Source organism: Macadamia integrifolia, unplaced genomic scaffold (assembly GCF_013358625.1).
Source record: "Macadamia integrifolia cultivar HAES 741 unplaced genomic scaffold, SCU_Mint_v3 scaffold2848, whole genome shotgun sequence".
Classification (NCBI taxonomy): domain Eukaryota; kingdom Viridiplantae; phylum Streptophyta; class Magnoliopsida; order Proteales; family Proteaceae; genus Macadamia; species Macadamia integrifolia.
Window position 1 is genome coordinate 15,593 of NW_024869005.1, and position 11,976 is coordinate 27,568.

Genomic DNA, 11,976 nt, shown 5'->3' on the forward strand with positions numbered 1-11,976 from the left:
GAGCCTACGGTGAATTCCCGTATCAGACAAATCAAAGTTGAGCTTCTTGATGGCCCAAAAGGCCTTATGCTCCAACTCAACTGGTAAGTGACAAGCTTTCCCATACACCAAACGGTAGGGAGATTGACCAAGGTCAGTCTTGAATGCAGTCCAATGGGCCCATAAGGCATCAATGAGCCTAAGGGACCAATCCTTACGGTTGGGGTTAACAGTTTTCTCCAAGATTTGTTTGATCTGCCTATTAGACACCTCCACTTGGCCACTAGTTTGGGGGTGATAAGGGGTGGATAACTTATAGGTGATCCCATACTTTTTCATTAGGGCCTCAAAAGGTCGATTACAAAAATGAGTACCCCTATCACTAATTATTGCACGTGGTGCACCAAAGCGGGAAAAAATGTTCTCTTTGAGAAACTGGACCACCACTTTGTGGTCATTAGTTTTACAAGGTATGGCCTCTATCCATTTAGAAACATAATCAACGGCCAAAAGTATGTATAAATTTCCAAATGAATTAGGGAATGGTCCCATAAAATCAATGCCCCATACATCAAAGATCTCAACTACCAAAATAGGGTTGAGGGGCATCATGTTCCTTTTATTGATACGGCCAAAAGACTGGCAGGCAGGGCAAGCTTTGCAAAAATCAAAAGCATCTCTAAAAAGAGTGGGCCAATAAAATCCGCATTGGAGAACCTTTGCGGCAGTCTTCTTAGGTCCAAAGTGTCCACCACATGCATGATCATGACAATAAGAGAGAATGGAATGTTGCTCATGATCAGGAACACATCGTCGGATAATCTGATCTGGACATATCTTAAACAAATAAGGATCATCCCAGAAAAAGTGCTTAACTTGGGATTGAAACCTATACTTATCTTGGGTGGACCAGTGATCCGGAGTCACACCTGAAACTAAGAAGTTGACAATGTCAGCAAACCATGGTTCACTAGACATTGCAAATAATTGTTCATCTGGAAAGTTCTTGTTGACTGGAGAATCAACAGTCAAGGAATTGGAAAGCTGGGATAAATGGTCTGCAACTAGGTTTTCAACTCCTTTCTTATTCCTAATTTCTAAATCAAACTCTTGCAAAAGTAAAACCCACCTAATGAGACGGGCTTTGGCATCCTTCTTCNTCTTCTGAACTAGGTATCTGAGGGCAGAATGATCAGTATACACCACCACATGTGAACCAACTAAGTAAGACCGAAACTTTTGTAATGCAAACACAACAGCTAAAAATTCTTTTTCAGTGGTTGTATAATTGAGTTGTGCATCATTTAAGGTCCTACTAGCATAGTAAATGACAGTAGACAACTTATTAATCCTTTGACCTAAAACTGCTCCTATGGCAAAATCCGAAGCATCACACATCAGTTCAAAAGGTTCAGTCCAAACAGGTGGTTGAACAATGGGTGCATTGGTCAACTCCTTCTTAAGTTGCTTGAAGGATTCTAGGCACTCTTTGGAAAACTCAAAAGTCTTATCTTTGACAAGTAATAAAGTGAGAGGTCAGGCTAACTGACTAAAGTTCTTAATAAACCTTCTATAGAAGCCTGCATGCCCAGGAAAAGACCGGACATCCTTAACAGATTGAGGAGGTGGTAAATTATCAATTAAATCCACTTTGGCTCTATCTACCTTAATTCCCTCCTTGGATATTACATGGCCTAAAACAATACCGGATTTAACCATAAAATGGCATTTCTCCCAATTCAAAACCAAATTCTTAGATATGCACCTTTTCAAAACTAGGGAAAGATGATGAAGATATTCAGAATAGGAATTCCCATGAATTGAAAAGTCATCCATAAATACTTCTAAGAATTTTTCGACCATGTCAGAAAAAATGCTCATCATGCATCGTTGGAACGTAGCAGGGGCTTTGCAAAGCCCAAAGGGCATACGCCTGTAAGCAAATGTTCCATACGTGCATGTAAAAGTGGTCTTATGTTGGTCCTCTAAAGCAATTGGGATTTGGTTATAGCCGGAATATCCATCAAGAAAGCAATAGTATTCATGTCCAGCTAACCTCTCTAACATCTGGTCAATGAATGGCAATGGGAAGTGGTCCTTCCAGGTTACCGCATTTAACTTCCTGTAGTCAATGCACACACGCCATCCTGTTTGGACACGGGTAGGGATCAACTCATTATTGGCATTAGGAACTACAGTCACACCAGACTTCTTAGGCACTACGTGAACTGGGCTTACCCATTGGCTGTCAGAAATAAGATAAATTATTCCATAATCCAAGCACTTTAGGATCTCTTTCTTAATGGCTTCCATCATCACTGGTTAGCTCTTCTTTGGGGTTCCGTGGATGGTTTGGAATCCTCCATAAGATGTATATGATGTTGCACAATAGAAGGGCTTATACCCTTGATATCAGCCATGGTCCAACCTAGGGCTTCCTTATTATCTTTTAACACTTTAAGTAACTCTTCTTCCTGGCTAGAAGTCAAATTTGAAGAAATTATTACAGGAAGAGTCTGGTCAGGCCCTAGGAAGGCATATCTCAAATTAGATCGCAACTCCTTAAGATCTAGCTTAGGGGGCTCAACTATGGAAGGTTTGGGAATGGAATTGGAAAGGGGTCCTAAGGGCTCCACAAGTGTGTGAAGACTCAAGACTTCAAAAAATAAATTTTCACTATCATCATCTAACTCATCCATACACTCTTGGAATTCTGAATCAAAATCAAAATTGGTAACTAAATCATCAGAAAAATCCAGAAAATCCTCAAGCATATTGATCTCTTCTTCCATATGTGGTTGCTTGCCAATCCTAAACATGTTAAACTCAACAGTTTGGTTACCAAAAGATAATCTTAGGAAACCATTCCGGCAATTGATTAATGCATTACTGGTAGCCAAGAATGGTCGTCCTAGAATTATTGGGATCTCATCCTTGGTTGAGAAGGGCTTAGTATCTAACACAATGAAATCAACAGGGAAAATAAATTCTCCCACCTTTAATAAGACATCCTCAACCATCCCTTTAGGAATCTTAATAGACCTATCTACCAACTGAAGAGTAGTTTCAGTGGCTTTCAATTCTCCCAATCCTAGTTGCTTGTACACATGGTAAGGTAAAAGATTCACACTTGCGCCAAGGTCAAGTAAGGCATGCTCAATATAGGTGTTGCCTATGACACAAGATATGGTAGGGCTCCCTGGATCCTTATATTTGGCTGCTATAGGCTGAGTAATTATGGAACTAATGTTACCTGCCAAGAACGCCTTTTTGGGCACACTAGTGATACGTTTGTGAGTACACAAATCTTTCAGTACCTTTGCATAGGCGGGGATCTGGGATATGGCATCCAAAAGAGGGATGTTCACTTCTACCTTTTTGAAGACTTCTAAAATTTTATCCATGGAAGCAGTCTTCTTTTTGTGTACCAAGCGATTAGGAAATGGGACAGGATGAACATAAGGACTATTAGGGATTTGCCCCTGTTCAGAAGAATCATTTTTGGTTTCCTCAACCAAATCATCTTTAGTTTCAAAAAAATCTTTAGGTTCATCAGACGAACCTGGAACAAGAGGCACATTTGTGTCCTCAACTGAAGAAGAGTTAACAGGAGTAATAGATGGGGAAGATTTAGGAACGCTCTGTAGGTACTCTCTACCACTCCTAAGGGCATAAACAACATTACATTGGTTAGAGAGCCCTTGTTGGGTCTGACCTTGTACTATATTCATTGGTGCATTAGTTGGTCCTTGTAAACTAACAGGCTGATGATGCCTAGGGTTAGGCTCTGGTTGACTGGGTAAAGTTCCCTTCTCCCTCTCACGCATAATTGAGACAACTTGGGTAAGTTCTCTCGTAAGATTTTGATGGCTTGTCATGAGGAGGGCCATATTTTTTTCCAAGTCACTTATTCTACTTGCCTCTCCAGTGTTGGTAAACCCAGGGGGTTGCTGATAAGATGATAAGAGAGGGGCCCTAGGAAAACTCGCCTGAGGTCCTACATTTGACCTAGGAAAAGTATTTTGGGAAAAAGATTGTTGTGCAAAGGGAGGCCTTTGGGGTCCAGGATGACCTTGATTATAGAAATTGGAAGGTCCTGCTTGGTTGCCCTGATTCCAAGAGAAATTTGGGTGATTTCTCCATCCTGGATTGTATGTGTTACTATATGGATTATTCTGGTATAAGGCATTAACACTATCATTAGAAGTGCCCCCAGAGGTGTTGGGGCATTCTTCTATGACATGTCCAGGGGACTGGCACCAAGCACAAATCTTAACCAAATTGACTGATGATGGCTCTCTAGGAACAATAGCCTCAATCCTCTTGATTAGGTTATCCAAATGGGCTTCCTTGGCTACTATCCTATCCACAAAATATCATTTTCCTCCTATGGTTCTTTCACTCTCTTGGGTTGATTCCCACTCACGGGTTTTGTCAGCTAAGTCAAGTAAGAATTCCCATGCCTTTCCTTCATCTGTAAAGGATGTGAATCCCTCAGGGCACATAGACTCTATCATTTGTTTAGTTGGGTAATCAATACCCTCATAAATTATTTGACATAAATGCCATAGGTCTAGGCCATAGTGAGGGCATTCTTGGAGTAGATCCTTGAATCTCTCCATAAGTTTGGAAAATGACTTACTAGGCTTTTGCCTAAACTTAAGGATATCACTTCTAAGCTTATTGGTCTTGTGAGTTGGGAAAAACTTCTTAAGGAAGACAACTGTGAACTGTTCCCATGAGGTTATGGAATTTGTGGGTAATCCATACAACCACTTCTTAGCTTAGTCTTTCAATGCAAAAGTGATAAACCTAAGCTTAACAGCATCATCAGAAAGCTGCTGGATCTTAATTAGAACACATACCTCTTCAAATTCCCTTAGAAATAGGTATGCATCCTCAGAGGTCAACCCATGGAAGTGGGGCAACATAGTGATGTATTGAGATTTGAGTTCAAAATTATTGCCCTGGGCTTGTGGCAGAACTATGTAGGAAGGTTGGGCTGTTCTAGCAGGGTAGAACCTATCTTTCAGAGATTTAGGGGAAGGGTTTTACTGTTGGTCTCCCATATTGAAGGATTTTAAAGAGAGTAAACGTATAGGGTCACTATTTGTTGGATCTCTTCTTTCTAACCGATTCTTAGTATTACGTACCCACCTAACACTCATGCAATAGAAAAATACCCGCAACTAAAGTAAGACTAGCACAAAAGAATGGATAGCAAAACCTTTTTTTTTTAATGATTTTTTTGATTTTTTTAGTTTTTTGGGAACTTACCGGCAGGGATCTAGGGTTGCTCAGGTCAATTTCTGAGGTACTGCTACAGGGCGAAACCTGTCTTTATCATACTGTGAGGCATGGCGACCTCCACTGATACAACTATTATTGCAAGTTGTTCTTCTCAGGAATTCAATAAAAGAAAAGGAAAAATATAAAACAAAGCAAAAAAAGCACTCCGATTTACCAAAAGAAAGTGAAAAATAACATGAAACTGTCTCCTCGGCAACGACGCCAAAAACTTTTTTGAGATTTAAAATGTAACCGCAAGCGTACAGATCAGTGTAGCTATGGGTCGAACATAGGGAGAGCAGCTACTTTATTTTTTTTTATTTCTTTTAATAATACGAAAGTGAACCGATTAATGGTTGTGATTTAATTCTAATTACCGTCCTAAACATATATATCTAAAATAAAGTCCTAACCATTCGTCATCTAAGAATTTAAAGACGCAAGCCACACAGTTAAAATTAAATAAATAAATAACTGAAAATAAACAACCCACGCAATTAAAAAAAATAATAAAAAAAGGAAAAAAATGCTGAAATAAAAATAAAGTAAAAGAAAGGGGATAAAGCTAGAGAGCGACTCACAAGTAGGTTTCTCTACTTAGCCCGAGGGATGCATCATAATATGAGCTTCCCTACTTGACCAGAGAGTCACTCTTACAAGGGTTACTCTACTTGACTTTAGGAAAAGGGAGACAATTAAAATAAAAGCAATAAATTGATGGTTCTATGGCTAGGAGGGGCAAAGCCAACACATACACTAGCCATGAACCTTGGGGGAGAGGGATAGCAATAATGTAACGACTGAAAATAAAAATCCTAAATTAAGAAAGAAAGGGTAGTCAGAAGAGGGAATCAGAGGGGGGAGAGAAGACTACTGAAGGAGCCTACTTACTTGAATCAATGCTTGAACTTGAAAAAAAATTGCTCCACGGCTCGTGATCTTGTCACCTAGATCTAAGCCTAGAACTATAACTTAAAAAATTACAACTCAATTGCATAAATCATAAACATAAAAAGGCTGAATAAAAATAAAAGAGTGCTTGCATTAATTGACATAAAAAAAACTATTACAAAAGTGATTAAAGCAAAAATAGAGAAGAACTAGAACTAAAGAGAGAGAGAGAAAGAGAGAGCAACTAAAAAAAAAACTGGAAGAAGAATGAATTATCTCTCCTCCTCTTACATGAGTTGTATTTATAGGGAATGAGGAGGTAGGGTAACAAATTTCTCTTTCCTAAAAGAGAGAAACCCACAATTGATTGTGAGATCTTTTGAGACCAAAAGTGCTAAGGTGGAGGAGAGAGAAGAGAGAAATAAATTTCCTATAATTTTTTTCTTATTTTATTTCCTTTTTTTTTCTAATTTATTTTTCTTCTTTTTCTCTCTCCTAGGGACGATTTTCTTCCTTCTTGCTTTATGTGATTTGGACAATCTTTTGGTGGATGATGATGTGGAGGAGAGAAGATTTGGACAATCTTTGTTTCTCCCCTTTTTTTCTCTTTCCTTTTTTTTTTCTTCTCTTCTTGCTTCCACGATTTTCCTTGCTTCTAATTTGATGTGGAAATCCCCTCCATGCCCTTAGTGCTTTAAGTGAGTGAAAAGCAGGAAATCTTCAACAAAATCTTCTAAAAAAAACAACCATAAGATTCGAACTTGAGACCTCTTGGTGAGCAAGAGAATTTTGTACACCATAGCTCACCAACTACGCTAGGTAGTTGTTGTTACCAAAAACAAATCTTTAATCACTTAAGGATGTGGTCCATCGATCCTTGTTGGCATTTGGAGTATTCCTTGTACCTCTGGGACAATTGCAAACGGGCTGGTTCTGCATCTCGGTTCAGTTCTGATCCATTATTCTTTTTCTGACCCGAAAAGAATAATCATTTGTACGGGTGACCAAACGAATGTGTACTTTTAATTGAACACGTCCATCTTGCTCAGAATTTCGTCCTCTTCGCAACCATGAAAAGAAATAGGACCTCTTTACGTGTAAAATTGAAGATATAGTGCCCGATAATCCTTAAGGCCTTGAAAATACAAAACCTGCAAAAAGAGAATAAAACCGAAGGTTGGTCCATTCTAAATATGTAAAATGCATGTTTTACTACCCTAGATTTCACACATAAATGTGCTCATCAAACTCCTATTTTGTGTTCCCATAACTACTAAGACACAACGGTCTCAAAAAAGTTCAATCCGTCCAGCTCCATAGCGAACCTCAAAATCTTCGCCTTCTCCGGCGGAGGTGCCTGTTTCTCTATTTTCGTCTCTATCAACCCTTCAGTCGTCGTCAAAACCCACTTTAGATCAGCTTTTGATCCCTTACTTCCCCCTTGAGTTGGAGAAAAAGTAAGAGAAGAACCTAATGAGAGACCCAATGTCTCCATAGCAATGGTGTCAAAGGGACTGAAAATCCAAATCATTGTCGTAATTGAAGCTTTTCTTGGATCGATTGGAACTCTGAGAGACTGAGAGAGAGAGAGTGAGAGAGAGAGAGAGAGCGAGTGTGCTTTATAAGAAGAAAGATCCAGAATGGCTTTGAGGGTTTTGGAATTTAGAAAGAAAAGGGACAGAATTGTTTTTGTGCAAGGAATGAATAAAATTGCTTGGAATCTTTTAAGTCGATACCGATCATGTATTAAATGACTCCGTTCAACACAGGGGTTGGAATGGGTGGCGGTGGCAGTTGCAGTGGTAATGTTGGTGGTAGTAACGCAGTGGTTGTGGTTGGAGTTGGGGTCAGGTGTTGAGTAGAGGAGGAGGAAACAGTCATGGATGGTGGCGGTTGGGGCGGAGGGAATGGTGGTGATGGGGGCCTGATGAGGGTTCACTGAAGAATGCCATTAATATCTCTACAAAAAAAAAAAAAAAAGGCCATTAAGGCAAAATTTTCTTAGAGTTGCAACAATTACAAGCAAAGAGAGGTGTTATGCATAATAGGGTCAAAAGGGTCTTTTCCACTTCAAAACTGACAGTGTTAGACTTTAGGGGTATGGTTGATATTTTTAAAAATTCAGGGTAGTTTCTCAGATAAATTTTAAAAATAGGGGTGGTACAAGATAATTTTCCTTTTCTAAATGGTAATTTACCCCTTGAGGAAAGGTAAACCAGTAAACCAATCCATGTAAAATCCCCAAATCAATCAATTAATGTCAAATTGAGTCTTCATTCATCAATCTTCTGAGTTAGAGGTACACCTCTTATATAGACCTTCAAAGGTGAAAGTGTACTCCAACTCTAATACAAAAGAGACAGTTACAATAGGACTCTAATATCCTAAGAGAGAAACTTCGAATGGGAGTTGTTCTCTAGTGTTGCTGTCCGATGGGACTCCTATTTTGTTGGCGATGTAGAGTAGGACTGTAACTGTGTTGACACACCCCCTTAAGGTGGGAATTTGAATGATCAAATCCGTAGCTTGTCCCAGAGAAAAGTGAACCGTGTAGAACTAAGAGGCTTGATGAAGATATCAGCTATTTGATCATTTCTGGAGATGTATAGCACCTGAAGCTCCTTGGAGGCAACCTTGTCCTGAAAAAATGAAAATCTATTTCAACATGTTATGTACGGGCATAAAACACAGGATTGACAATATTGTCACACCAGAGGATTGGCGCTGTGGGGATAGGAATGCTCAGTTCAGCAAAGAGAGAGCAGAGCCAAGTGAGTTCAGTGCAAGCATCAGTGATGGCCTTGTACTCTGATTCAGTAGAAAAGCGTGCAACCATTTTCTACTTTTTAGATGCCCAAGAGATTAAATTGGGGCCCATGTAGATGGTATAGCCTCCTGTGGATTTTCGATCAGCACTGTCTGTAATACCCTACTTCTTAAACCCAGTCTGATTACACGGTTGACCTGGTTTAACCATGCAGGACCGGAATCGGAGAGGGTTAAGGCGGGATCCTTGTGGACCATGATGGCAAGGGTGACCTTGAACACCGGTTGGTCAGACAAGTCCGAGCCAGTGCCAGAGGAGACGAGAGTACCCAAGCCGTGTACATGCACATATCATAAGGCCATGTACGGATAAAGCAGGTATGTAGTCGTATCTTAAGGCGCATACGTATATTACATCTTATGCCAAGAGTGAGATTCGTGCCGAGAGTCGAACTCTGTCAAAATCTCACTTGTTGGCCAAGTTTTTGCCCTCAGGTGGGAGGTCACAGGTGGGCTCATCCGCCCACCTGTGTGACCCACCCATGAGGTTACAAGATGTTTTAAAAGGTATAAATAACTATCTTATGTTTTCCTTTTTCTTTTTCTCATTTATGACACTCGGACATTTGGTGAGAAGAGTAAAGAGGAGAGAGAAAGGAAGGGAAAGAAGAGGAAAAGAGAAGGAAGAGGAAGAAGAGATGGATTTCAGCGGCGCCGAGGCTTGATCTTCCCATTCCGACGCCGGAAGAGTGATCTCCAATTCGAGATCTACGTTTAGAGGTGAGCAAAGGCTAGGTTCCTTAAACTTTCACCATACCCAAGTAAAACCCTTGATTTGGGTAGAGTTTCTTGAGGTCTTGTAGATTCCCCTTGAGATGATGAATCTGAGGTTTAGTAGATGGTTTATGTGTTGATTTTGAAGGATTTGAAGAAGTGTTTCCACGGTTGCAAGAGCATTGGTGATTTAAAGTGATTTTGGGGTTTTGAAGGAGTTCTTGAGCAAAGAAGGTAAGATGGCTTTCCATTCCTTAAATCTAACCTAGATCTAGGTTAGAACCATCTTATGAGACCTTGAATGTGTGAAGAATGGGTTTGAAAAAGCCTCATTTGATTCCCCAAAGGTTGGAAGAAGTTTGGAAAAAAATGGTACTTTCCCACCAAGATCGGTGGGCCAAACCGGTGGGCCAAATGGCCCGCCTGAGGGCACCCGCCTGAGAGGGCAGACCCTCGGGGCCAATCGGTGGGCCAACCGATGGGCCCAACCAGTGGGCCAACCGGGGGGCTAACTTGCTCGCCGGTCATGATCGGTGGGTGACTGGTGGGTCATGATAGGTGGGCTATCCGACCCACCCGAGAGGTTCTCAACGTGATTTTTAATTCTGAACGGACCCAAAACAGACGTATGACCTTCTTTTAGGATTCTAAACATGATTTTGTCATTGGGTTGTGTTAATTTTGATCCCAAAATGGTGAAATGCTAACCCCATTCACTTATGTTAGGTTCACCAATATGTACGCTTCTCGCACTGGATCTCACCCGTACCGAGCGTGAATCCTTGTACATTACAGGTAAGTGGGGAGAGAATGTTTGGCCTTATTTTAAGGCTTGTTGTGCATCATTCCATTGTATCTAGATTATCCATGTCATCATGCAAATTGTATGTAGCTTAGCCACCCTCACATTATCTTATGCCATGTGTTGTGATTATTTTCTCAATGATTAGATGATGATGTGCTTATGAGATGAATGTTGACATCATTGTGCATAATGCATTAGTAGACTAGATACCATAGTCGGCTTGGAAACGAGTGCATGGGTGGCCCGTGGAATGGGACGCGAAGGTACTATACAATCGTACTGTTATATAGGAGCATGCGGTGTAGGATTATCACCTTCCCGTGCTATGACCCTTCCCAATAGGGGTTGAGGTGTTGGGTTACCATTTGGGGGGAAGTAGTGGTTGCAGTTGTCGGGTCACTGTGGCGGTTAGACATACACCCGGCTGGTCATTAGGACAGTCGGTAACCCTGGTGGTATATTCAAGAGGGCCAATCGTACTGCTTTTAAATTGCTGGAGTTTGCACCTTTAATTTTCGTCATTTACTTTATATTGAGAGCCGGTGGTCGACATGTTTTACTTTTCTGAGTACTCACGGTGGGCCTTCTCTGACAGCCCTATGGGCATATCGCGGGATGGAGTTCGCGGCTCGTACCAGGAGTATACGCGCATTGTGATTGTAGTAGCACTAAACCAAAGACTTAGTAATGTTGATTATGTGGAAGTGATTAAAATGAATTGCATAGCATATAGTGCGTATGGTTGTGATTTGTTGTGTGGACTGCTGTGTGGTCTTTCTTTTCACTTACTGAGCTAGTGAGCTCATCCCACCTGTGCACTTCTTTTAGATGATTTTACAGGTCGTCAACCTGAAGAGCATGGGTCGAGCCCCACAGTTGAATTCCCTGAAGAGGTTTGGTGGGTCCCTGAAGAATTAGAGCACGGCATGGATTACTCGTGCGAGGGCTGTGCTGCGGGACCGCAGCTCTGATGCCTAGCTGAGCTCTTCTTCTAATACCGAGCTGAGCTCTACCTTTTGATACTGAGCTGAGCATTACCTTTGATGCCGAGCTGAGCTCTACTTTTGATACCGAGCTGAGCTGTACCCTTTGTGTTTTTGATGATCCCTTTTGTATACTTGATATGTAAATTATATTCTTTTTGTGTAAATATCATGCCTGCGGGCCCACATGTACTTAACTATGTATTACAATTTGGGTATCAAGTATCATGGGAATATTTACAGGTAAATTTAAGCCTTCCGCTGAACTGATGAACACTTTCTTAGTTGTGTGTATGCTGTGGTTGGGTACTGTATCAGATGATCCTGGTATGTTTGGGTTAACCAGTGTTAACCCGATCACCGATCCGGTTCTGTGTGAACGGGGTGTGACAATGGTGGTATCAGAGCGTGATGCTCTATTCCACTCACAGCATACCATTAGACCCCATAGAATCTATAATAGGAAATGGGATTGGGTTAATGTAAAAA

The 11,976-nt window shown here is 40.9% G+C and overlaps 1 non-coding gene across 1 annotated transcript; it reads left to right on the forward strand.

Moving 5' to 3' along the window:
* The first annotated feature begins 4,554 nt into the window (after positions 1 to 4,554).
* Positions 4,555 to 4,661, forward strand: LOC122067339. Its single transcript, XR_006136658.1, has one exon. It is a non-coding gene; the product is annotated as a small nucleolar RNA R71 (small nucleolar RNA).
* The last annotated feature ends 7,315 nt before the right edge of the window (positions 4,662 to 11,976 follow it).